General features: G+C 40.9%; 1 long non-coding RNA gene across 1 annotated transcript in view; it reads left to right on the top strand.

Moving 5' to 3' along the window:
* Window positions 1-12141, top strand: part of LOC308403258 — a 42963-nt gene that overhangs the window by 10795 nt on the left and 20027 nt on the right. Inside the window, exon 2 of the long non-coding RNA XR_013972887.1 lies at window positions 198-278. This is a non-coding gene — a long non-coding RNA (uncharacterized lncRNA). The remainder of the gene's footprint in view (window positions 1-197; window positions 279-12141) is intronic.

The raw sequence follows: 12141 nt of genomic DNA, 5'->3' as shown, positions 1-12141 counted from the left end.
GTTATTACTTTTGTATCGTTTATTGCATTTATGGAGGGAGTGGTGTATGCTGGGTAATGGCACAGCTAGCGACTGGGTGACTTTATTCACCCGCTTCGGATGTTATGAGTCCATCAGGCGATATTAGCAGAAATCAGTCCCATATATATGGGCCATCTCCTGCTAGATTGTTCAGAAGGTTGTTATCATCCATCCAGATGGAGGATCACTAACATGAGCGTGGGAAGACTCCAGAATCCACTCTGGCTGGAATCCGGTGGATACAGCAGTGTTTACAGGTAAGACCATTTAAACCATAGGTGTCAAATTCTGGCCCGCGGGCCAAATGTAATTAGGCTGCAGGCCAAATTTGGCCCGCGGGCCAGAATTTGACACCTATGGTGTCAAATTCAGCCTAATGCAGCCTAATGCAGCCTAATTACATTTGGCCCGCAAAGCCATACCAAATTACTATTAAGAGCTGGCCTACTGGTATTATACAGCTAATATATATATTGTTTAGTATTAAGCTTTGCTTGTTCCATATTCAGTTTTTCAGCAAAACGTGTTTGAGTCCATAAGAAAAGATTCATTCTTATATCTGGAGGAATAAATATATTTCAATAAATATTAACGTTAGCCCGCAACTTTGTTCCAGTTTTGAATTTTGGCCCACTGTGTATTTGAGTTTGACACCCTTGATTTAAACGGACAGCATTTATAGAATGACTATTAAAAGTCAGCGAGTGTCAATAATGTTAATGTGCTTATGTTAGTAATACACCAAGTGCTAATATAACAGCTTTAAGATGCATTTGTAGATATTATTACGTGTTTTACCGTCTTTATGGTGCTAGCTTAAATTACGGTGTAAACGTTAGCTTATATTAGAGTAAAGCTGTTACTGTTTAAACGATGCTAGCACAGAAATATTAGCTTCTGTCATGACTGATGAAGTTACTAGTTAATTATCCATGAATGTAAGTGTAAATGGCTGTTTGTTTCTATCTGATAGACTGGTCGGCTGTCCGGGGTGTACCCTGCCTGATAACCTATCACTTCAGGGTTATTTCTCAGCCCTGTTGCAACCAGTATAAAGATAGGAGGATGGTAGTTGTTGTAGACCCCTTCAATTTTTATGGTAACCATAATCTAGATTTTGTTGAACCGCATGCAATATGAAGACAACATGTAGTATTTAAGTGACCAAGTAGTATTTGGATAAAAGTTACTGAATAGTGTTGAAATAGAATGACAGAATTGAAGGATTAAAATATTCCAGGAGCTCAACTTACTCCATCTGAACATGTTCCAATCGTGTTTTATGAACACAAAATGCACAGGTTTACGAAATATGAAAAGGTTGTGTTGATTTAACTCAGTTGTTTAAGTTTCTGCCAAAGCAAAACATTTGTGTGCAACCAGTGTCCACTATTGAATCAAGTAAACCCAACATGTCTTTTGTCGGTGCAAAAAGGAGTTACGGTGCCTGTATTCCTACACAATATTGTCCCGGGAGGGAGAAAAACTTTCTGGTGAAGTTTTGGTTGACTTTTGGGTTCTTCTTGACACTAGGTTGATTTTATCAGTGAGGTTTGGATTGTTTTCTTTCTCCAAGAGAGAGGAAGATGGTTTTATGCTTGGACATGTTTGCAATGGGCCCCAGTATTTGTTATTATATGAGTATTTTTGTCATGGTCCTGGGCCATGTGGGCCCAGTATTCTCAGTTTTTGTGTGTTTTGTATTTTATTCCCTAGTTATGCCTTGGTTCCTAGGATTATTTAGTTAAAACGTTCCTTATTTGGTTACCTCCTGTGTGCCCCTGTGTATCTGTGAGCCCTCGTCTCTCCTTGTGTTTTATTCTATGTTTTCCCCAGCCCGTTATGTCTGTGTTTTTCCCCGTGCTCTCTCTCCTCCTGTCTGAACCTCTGTACTTCCTGTTTTACTTTGCCCGTTTCCCGTCAGTGTTGCGTTCACTCCTGCCGTGTCTTGTTATGATTATCAGTGTCACCTGTGTATTTATGTCTGCGTCTCCCTCAGTTCTGTGTCGCATTCTCCCTCATGTTGTGTGTGTTCCTCCCTGTTCCTTGGCGAGCTTTGTATTTAGTTTTCCCAGTTTAGTTTTGTATTTCCTACGTTCTGCCTCTCCAGCATTAAAGCTGTGATTTTTGAGTTCATCCCCGAGTCTGTGAGTTTTGCAATTTGGGTCCTCCTCCTGCCTGCCACACAGCGATCCTTGACAATTTTATTGGTTACGTTTGTTTTTGCTTTTGTTACAGTGCACTGAAATAAGAACATCTGAGAGGTGTGATCCACCGGTGGTGATATTTTGGTATTTTGTGAGTTCTTGATTTAACAAATCAGCTCTTTAATCCAGGCCTGAGAGATTGAACTTTAAAGCGCTATAAAAATATTCTTACTGAAAACAGTTGCAAAGTATTTTTCTCCATGATTGTAATGGGCTCAGGAGAAATTCACTTATATGGGATATTGATCACATGAGAAGTCCTGAACCCAAAAGGATTGCAGCGAGTCAATCCAGTCCAAAAAACGAGGAACTGTTTTCCTTTAAAATGATGACGTCATCTTGCTGGTGAGGGAGGCTCGAATAGGCTGCGCGTGAGACTCCATTATCAGCAATATCTGGTATGAATGTGTGTGGATGTATGCATGTGACTGGACTGTGATGGACTGACGACTAAAAGTTTTAACTGACTTGATACTGAGAAAAAACGGTACCGACTTTAGGATTAGTAAATGTCCACAAACAATTCACCCAGCCTGTAAAAGAAGGGTGGATGTTGTGTCTGGCTTTGTTTTGTTTTTACAAGAACAGAAGGGTGACAGAGACTAAAGGGGGAGGCTGTAGCTTCACATGAGTGTGAACTGCAGACTTAACCCTTTAGTTGCTAATTTTGAGTTTCTGATGTTTGCATTAACAAAAGTGTGTTTTAGTAGCTGTGTTTCGATTAATGTATCACATTATATTGTTGGGAATGTTAAATGCTAAAGTGAAGAAAAGGTTTGATTTCACTCATGACTGAACATGTTATTATTAACCATAAGCGGGCCACTGTAAAGAGTCAATTAACTGTTATAGAGGGGAAAAAAAAAAGCCAAAAAAAACCCCTCTATTAATATCTGGATAACAGGGGAATGATAGGCGTGTCACATTCAAAATGGAGATATGTAATAATAAACACTGGTCCCCGTCTTTTGGGTGCTTTCATTGAAATAGTCAGCAATCTAAAAGTAGGATAGAACCGACAGGGGCATGTGTTGAGAGGTGGTGCTGCACAAGAACAAGAGCAAAATAAAGAAAAATATTGTGTTTAGCTTTGATAAATTAAAATTAAAATGTACCATTACACTCAGAGGATCAATATGAAATTCGATATATGCTAATTTTGTATGAAGTACATGATTGATAACTGTTCTGTCCTGAGCTTTTGTTTTTACAGCACCCACTTGACCACACCAACAGTTTCTTGCCACCAAAAGGGGGTACTTGCAAAGAACAGAGAGGAATATCATCAACACTGTGAAAGGTAAGCCCCGAAGGGGGTGATGACACCATAAATTTCACTTATGGTCAAATTCTCAAAATTTGACCCCAAACTTGAAAATTCTTCAAACATTTAGAGACAGAGTGGATAAACATAATGTCGCAAACCACATAAGGATGGAGCATTTGAATCGATAAGATGGTGAAATAACACGCCGTAAAAGGTTGATCATGTTGATTACAGTGGGGCAAAAAAGTATTTAGTCAGCCACCGATTGTGCAAGTTCCCCCACCTAAAATGATGACAGAGGTCAGTAATTTGCACCAGAGGTACACTTCAACTGTGAGAGACAGAATGTGAAAAAAAAATCCATGAATCCACATGGTAGGATTTGTAAAGAATTTATTCGTAAATCAGGGTGGAAAATAAGTATTTGGTCAATAACAAAAATACAACTCAATACTTTGTAACATAACCTTTGTTGGCAATAACAGAGGTCAAACGTTTACTATAGGTCTTTACCAGGTTTGCACACACAGTAGCTGGTATTTTGGCCCATTCCTCCATGCAGATCTTCTCGAGAGCAGTGATGTTTTGGGCTGTCGCCGAGCAACACGGACTTTCAACTCCCGCCACAGATTTTCTATGGGGTTGAGGTCTGGAGACTGGCTAGGCCACTCCAGGACTTTAAAATGCTTCTTACGGAGCCACTCCTTTGTTGCCCGGGCGGTGTGTTTTGGATCATTGTCATGTTGGAAGACCCAGCCTCGTTTCATCTTCAAAGTTCTCACTGATGGAAGGAGGTTTTGGCTCAAAATCTCACGATACATGGCCCCATTCATTCTGTCCTTAACACGGATCAGTCGTCCTGTCCCCTTGGCAGAAAAACAGCCCCATAGCATGATGTTTCCACCCCCATGCTTCACGGTAGGTATGGTGTTCTTGGGATGCAACTCAGTATTCTTCTTCCTCCAAACACGACGAGTTGAGTTTATACCAAAAAGTTCTACTTTGGTTTCATCTGACCACATGACATTCTCCCAATCCTCTGCTGTATCATCCATGTGCTCTCTGGCAAACTTCAGACGGGCCTGGACATGCACTGGCTTCAGCAGCGGAACACGTCTGGCACTGCGGGATTTGATTCCCTGCCGTTGTAGTATGTTACTGATGGTGACCTTTGTTACTTTGGTCCCAGCTCTCTGCAGGTCATTCACCAGGTCCCCCCGTGTGGTTCTGGGATCTTTGCTCACCGTTCTCATGATCATTTTGACCCCACGGGATGAGATCTTGCGTGGAGCCCCAGATCGAGGGAGATTATCAGTGGTCTTGTATGTCTTCCATTTTCTGATGATTGCTCCCACAGTTGATTTTTTTCACACCAAGCTGCTTGCCTATTGTAGATTCACTCTTCCCAGTCTGGTGCAGGTCTACAATACTTTTCCTGGTGTCCTTCGAAAGCTCTTTGGTCTTGGCCATGGCGGCGTTTGGAGTCTGACTGTTTGAGGCTGTGGACAGGTGTCTTTTATACAGATGATGAGTTCAAACAGGTGCCATTCATACAGGTAACGAGTGGGGGACAGAAAAGCTTCTTACAGAAGACGTTACAGGTCTGTGAGAGCCAGAGATTTTCCTTGTTTGAGGTGACCAAATACTTATTTTCCACCCTAATTTACGAATAAATTCTTTACAAATCCTACCATGTGAATTCATGGATTTTTTTTTTCACATTCTGTCTCTCACAGTTGAAGTGTACCTCTGGTGCAAATTACTGACCTCTGTCATCATTTTAAGTGGGGGAACTTGCACAATCGGTGGCTGACTAAATACTTTTTTGCCCCACTGTATGTTTATTCCAGTGTGCAGAGCAAGGTTATTATCATTAACGAAAACTAACGAAATAACGAAAAATAGAAGTGAAAAAACATTTTCATTAACGGAAATATAATAAAAACAAAAAAGGAAAACTAACTAAAACTGTAATGAGTGTTCACAAAACTAACTAAAAGTAACTGAATTTATAGCAAAAATGTGTTTAGTTTCATTGATGTGTGCATGTCCTACAATCCGATTGTTCAGTCTGACGTCACTGGCCGTGTCTGGGTCTAAACTCCGCTGCAGGTCCATATATCAAACGATCACTATGGCATTACTGAGAGTTGAAAAACTGTCTAAAGTCTTTCATCTTTAATAAAATGATCAGCGTTCTGCTCTACCAGGTGTAACAATTGAGTTTAACATCCAGGCATCCATGAAAACGGAATTTATGACATTTAACGGAGTTAGAAGTTAGCAGGGAGTTAGCTCGCTAGCTTCTATCTAAATACAATATAGCATGTCCTGACTGCAGGGATTTGGAAACAAATTAAAACGTACAGCTCTGCATCACTTCCAGCATAAATGAAGACGGAAAACTAGACAGCAGTGACGTTTGTAGGGTTACTGAAGTTGGGCTAGCTGGTATATAATGATGTGCTACGTGACCGCTAGTGACACAGCTATGTTAGCATAATATAAACAAGCTAACTTTTTTTTTTTTTTCCACTCGATAAAAGTTAACGTGAGTGTTCTCGGTGGTCAGGAACAAATGTAATCGCATGGCAGGATGCTGTAAAAGGACCAAACTTCAGCCAGGAGAACAACTGAGATAATCCATCCACAATACGAGGTTAGTCATTCATATACTGCTGCATGGGTTGGGCTGTAGTTACATCTGTAGGAGCCATATGAGTTGTTTCCGTCTGACTAAGTGGGTTGGTTTAAATGGACTCACTGTATTGGTGCATGGGTGTGGGGCGTGTCTCATGGGTGTGGTATAAGGTAAATGTGGTTGCACTCACTTGTTCACAGCACCTGATGTGATGAGCAGAAGGTAGGGTGAGCACGAGGCAAAACTTTCTGTTGACCGCAATATATCACAACTTGAGCACAATTTGAATGATTTGATATATTTGACTGTAACTTGATGGTGTTTGTATATTTATGCACTAATTGCTGCCATAGACCAGTTTGGAATTTTGAAATAGTAGCTGGTGCATTTATTTGTAAGTTGCAGTTATTTGCTTGTGCAGTCTGTGCGTTTGTTTGACAGTTGATCCTATGTGCTGATTTATAGTTTGGACAGTTGCATGTGTAAATAAAGAAGCAAATGATACAGAAGTGTTCTGTGCGTTAATTGTTGCGCGTCATCGGTGTCCTCATGTTTAATTGTCAACAGAAAGTTGTTTTGTAGGTTTTATTGGATTATTTATAAATAGATTAGTTTTATTGATGATAGTTTTGTAGTTTGCTGTTGCCTTTTACCACCCGCTTTTAGATTAAGCCTTTGGCTACACGAGCACATTTTGTTCAGGAGTTTGTTCCCCTGTTAGGTTTTAGCAGTACAGCTGCACAAGGCGTTGTACTGATTTGCTTTCTAGTTATTGTACATCAGGCGGCTGAAGCCATTGGCTTGGGAGTACCGCCGCAGTTTGTGTTTAAGACAGTTTGTCTTTCTCACAGCTGACGGTATGGAGGTACATAAATACCCACCGCTAGTATGTACGGAAGACTAGGTTAAGTTAGTTAGGTTTAATAGGCAGATAGTGGGGGATATTGCTCCTGTGTGTGTGTCCAAGGTTTTATGAAGTGAATGTCATCAAGTGGAGGCGTTGGAATGAAGCTGTGTGGCATAGGTGCAGTTCAGCGTTTGGATTTGTAATGTTTTAAAGAAAAATGGAGACACACCAATTAACACAATGTGGTGATGTGGATGGAAAGAAAAGACAGCCAAAACCGACTGCTAAGGCTTTGGAGAAGCAGATTGAAAGACTTCAAACAGAACGTCACACTAAGATTAATAAAATTAAAAAGGTCATAAAGATTATTAAAGAATTAAAGCAATCTGAAGATAATGTTTCCACTGTTCAGACTCAGTTAGAGAATTTGTCTGTGTTGCTTAATGAGGCAATTCATCTGCATGAAACTTTGCTTCCGTTGCTTCCTCAAGAAGAGCAAGAAAAACAAACTGCTTGGTTTATAAGTGTGCGAGCACATAATACTGAGTTTATGGAAGAGATAAAGAAATGGCTTCATGATGCAAAGGGAAACTCTCAGAGCAAAAATCAGGTGTTTGAGCTTGATTTGCCACATTTAAATCCACCTGGTGTTGATTCCTCTGATCCATTAGCTGCTGGAAATGGTTCTGGTGCTTCTAGGCACACCGGGAATGTTGGTAAAGGTGCTGCGATAGATGATGTTAAACCAAGTGATAGCATCTCTAATGTTGGAAACAAAAGTTGTAGGAAAAGCAAATCATCACATCACTCAGTGGCCCAAGGTTAAAAATACTTTTCAGCCCAAGGTCGTTTCGTTGGAAAGGTCAGAGACGAAGTTACATCAAGTATTTCCAGGTGCAGTTTCAACTACTCAGATGATGTCGCAGTCTCACTCACAATCAAAACCTCTTACACATACAGTGCAAGGTAGTGAGGGTCATGATCATCTAGTCACAGTTTTGAAGAAACAAAATGAAATTACAACTTTATTGGCTGAGCAGCAGTCTCTGTTTTTGTTACCAAGGCGTGACATTCAGTTATTTGATGGCGATCCTTTACAATATCAAACATTTATGAGAGCTTTTGAGCACATGGTGGAGAGTCAAGCTCACAGTGCTAAGGATTGTTTATATTTTCTCGAGCAATACACTAGAGGCCATCCAAGGGAAATGGTCAGAAGCTGTCAGTATATGCCTGCTGAGTATGGATATGCTAAAGCTAAATCTTTGCTCCAAGAGAACTTTGGCAATTCGCTGAAAATTGCTGCTGCCTACATTGAAAGGGTCAGTAAATGGCCATCTATAAAATCTGATGATGTGAAGGCTTTGCAGGAATATGGGTTTTTATTAAGGCAATGTTGTAATGCAATGGGAGACGTTGAGTCCTTGCATGAGTTGGATGTCTCTGTTAATATGCAAGCAGTTATAAAGAAGTTGCCTTATAAGCTCAGGGATAAGTGGAGGAATGTTGTCTGCGATCTGCAGGAAAGATTTCAATGTAAAGTGGTTTTTTGCGACGTTGTTGAGTTTGTCGAAAGGCAAGTTAAGATCGCAAGTGACCCATTGTTTGGAGATATACAGGATCCTCCAACAGCCATCAGAAAAGAGGCGAGAAAGGATAAGTCTCAGTTTTACCCTAAGGCTAAGCGGAGTAGTTTTGCTACTACAGTGGCCAAGGTGGAAGGGAAGATTGAGCCAGCATTGAGGCGAGAGAATGGTTCAGTTGTGACCAAGGTCTGCTTGTTTTGTGGAGCAGGGCATACGTTGGATTTGTGTCCTTCATTTGAAAGAAAGTTGCACTTTGAAAGATTATCTTTTTTGAAAGAGAATGGCGTGTGTTTTGGTTGTCTGCGCATTGGGAACAGAAGCAGGGACTGTAGGAAACGTCTCTTGTGTAAAGTTTGTAATCAGAAACACCCCACGCTCTTACATATCTACTCTAAGCAGAGGGAAAGTGTTGCAGTGCAAACTATAGGAGGGAGAGAGCCACCAGATGAAGGTCCTTCATGTGCGGTGCAAAGCAGTGGTGTTACTGGGGCCGGTGAGCAAAATAGTGCTCTGTCCATAATACCAGTTAGAGTGAAGTCCAAGAAAGGTAATCGGTCACTGATAACCTATGCTTTTCTAGATCCTGGGAGCTCAGCTTCATTTTGTACGGAAGCGCTCATGAATAGACTGAATCTTTCAGGAAGTAAAACTGGCATTCTTTTGCGGACAATGGTTCAGGAGAAAATGGTCAGTAGCTATGTGGTTTCAGATTTGGAAGTAGCTGGTTTGGATTTAGATCACTACTGTGACTTGCCTGACTTATTTACTCAGAAAAGCATGCCTGTTCATCAACGTAATATTCCCCGACAGGAAGATCTCGACAGATGGCCACATTTGCACCATATTAACATACTGGAGATAAATTCCGGGGTAGACCTGTTGATCGGGACCAATGTGCCCAAGGCTTTAGAGCCATGGGAGGTTGTTAGAAGTCAGGATGGAGGTCCCTATGCAGTAAAAACTATGCTGGGTTGGACGGTGAATGGTCCTCTCAGAGAGGATTGTAATACTGACATTTTTGATGTGAGTGTCAATAGGATTTCCGTAGCAAGATTGGATGAACTGTGAGAACGTCAAATGAAGACTGACTTACCAGAATGTATTCAAGATGAGCAGTTGGCTTTATCTAGAGAAGACCAGCAGTTTATGAAGTCAGTGATGGATTCTGCTAAGTTGGTTGATGGTCATTACACCATTGGTTTGCCTTTTAGATGCAATCAGGTAAACATGCCAAATAATAGGAAGGCTGTAGAACAGCGAGCTCTGAGCCTTAAACGAAAGTTTATTAGGAATGGTTCATTTCACGACGAATACACCAGTTTTATGACTGAAATCATTTCTAAAGGGTATATTCAGGAGATGCTGCTGCAAAAGGGCATGAAATGGATTTTTAATCCTCCTGCTGGTTCCCATCATGGCGGTGTTTGGGAATGTCTCATAAGGTCTGTCAGGAAGGTGTTAAATTCCATTTTGAAAGTGCAGAATTTGGACGAAGAAGGCCTTTGTACAGTTCTTTGTGAGGCAGAGGCTATTGTGAACAGTAGGCCAATAACTAAAGCCTCTACTGATCCTAATGATTTGGAGGCCTTGACTCCTAACCATCTGTTGCTGCTTAAGACCAAGCCATTGATACCACCAGGAGTGTTTCAGAAGGGGGACGTGTATGGACGACGTCGATGGAGGCAAGTACAGTACATGTCTGACCTGTTCTGGAAGCGCTGGGTCAAGGAGTACCTGCCCCAGCTTCAAGAGCGTCAGAAGTGGCAGAGAATCGGACGGAACTTCATTCCTGGGGATGTGGTTATCGTTGTCGATGATTCTGCGCCTCGTAACTCTTGGGTGACTGGAAGGATTGTGGAAGCAATTTCTGACAGTAAAGGACTTGTACGTCGGGTTCGTGTTAAGACAAAGACTGGTTGTTTGGACAGGCCGATCACTAAAGTGTGTCTTCTACAGGAAACAGAAGAGTCATGAAAATTGACTTTTTTGAAATATCTATTTGCATTAATGTATATTTATTTATTTGGAATTGAAATTGTATCTTTGAATGTTTGATAAAAGATTGATCATGTTTATCAGTATGTCTCCTACATGGTAAGTATGAGCCATATGAGTTGTTTCCGTCTGACTAAGTGGGTCGGTTTAAATGGACTCACTGTATTGGTGCATGGGTGTGGGGCGTGTCTCATGGGTGTGGTATAAGGTAAATGTGGTTGCACTCACTTGTTCACAGCACCTGATGTGATGAGCAGAAGGTAGGGTGAGCACGAGGCAAAACTTTCTGTTGACCGCAATATATCACAACTTGAGCACAATTTGAATGATTTGATATATTTGACTGTAACTTGATGGTGTTTGTATATTTATGCACTAATTGCTGCCATAGACCAGTTTGGAATTTTGAAATAGTAGCTGGTGCATTTATTTGTAAGTTGCAGTTATTTGCTTGTGCAGTCTGTGCGTTTGTTTGACAGTTGATCCCATGTGCTGATTTATAGTTTGGACAGTTGCATGTGTAAATAAAGAAGCAAATGATACAGAAGTGTTCTGTGCATTAATTGTTGCGCGTCATCGGTGTCCTCATGTTTAGCCTGCCGCGGCCATTGGTTGGAGTAGCCGCAACAACATCCTAAGGTTTTAAAAAACTGAGTTTAAATAAATGATTAGCGGTAATAAAAGCCGAGGGAGGTCAACAGGGATCACTGACTGTTTTAGGAGCTTCTTGAGATCAAATAGAAGAAAATACATAACATTAAACATGTTAACAACACAAAAGCCATATTAAACGCAGACTACTTTGGACCCGGAAGTAGGATTCGTCGCGTCATCACTGAACAACCGGATAGTCAAGGGTGAAAATAAAGTTTAGTTTCCAGATTTTTGCTTGCTGTCTCATGCCAGCAGGTGGCAGTACGTTAGTCGAGTCATCTGTGTTGCTGCCAGTGTTGCCAACTTAGCGACTTTGTCGCTATATTTAACGAGTTTTCAGACCCCTTAGCTAAAAAAGACGTGAAAGCGCGTATCACTTTTACTCTCAACAAGTAGCGGGTGCTGTAACGCAGTCAGTTCTTCTTTTACTCTTTTACTCTTATGCTGTTTTGTGGATCACAAGGTTTAAAACTACTTATAAACACACACACACAAAGTAACTCCACCAGAGTGCCTATTTCGGATCACTTTTGCCGGTCCAAGCCCAGGTAAAGGAGCAGGGTTGGAATTGTGTCAAAAAAACAAAAAACAAAACGATAATTGCTAAAAGAAATTTAATTTGTAGTTCTAAATAGACTCTAAATGCATTTAGGACATTTTTTACTCACTTTATGTCTCTTCCACGATGTTATTTCTCTCTCCAACAACATAGGTTACAATGAGATTAGCATGACCAATTATGCAAATTGGGCGATGACGTGATTTAGAGACTTATAGCGACTGTTAGGACAACCAATAGCGATTTTCCTTACTGAGGAGTTGGCGACACTGGTTGCTGCTCCATCCACGTGCAGAATCATGTCAGGAAAAGTCGGGAGAAAGCACCAGAGTCCAATTTGGGATTACTCTGAATATGACTGTGT

The sequence above is a fragment of the Rhamphochromis sp. 'chilingali' genome (assembly GCF_963969265.1).
Source record: "Rhamphochromis sp. 'chilingali' genome assembly, chromosome: 9".
Taxonomy (NCBI): Eukaryota; Metazoa; Chordata; class Actinopteri; order Cichliformes; family Cichlidae; genus Rhamphochromis; species Rhamphochromis sp. 'chilingali'.
Note: the sequence above shows the minus strand (reverse complement) of the source record. Positions and strands in the feature narration are given on the sequence as shown.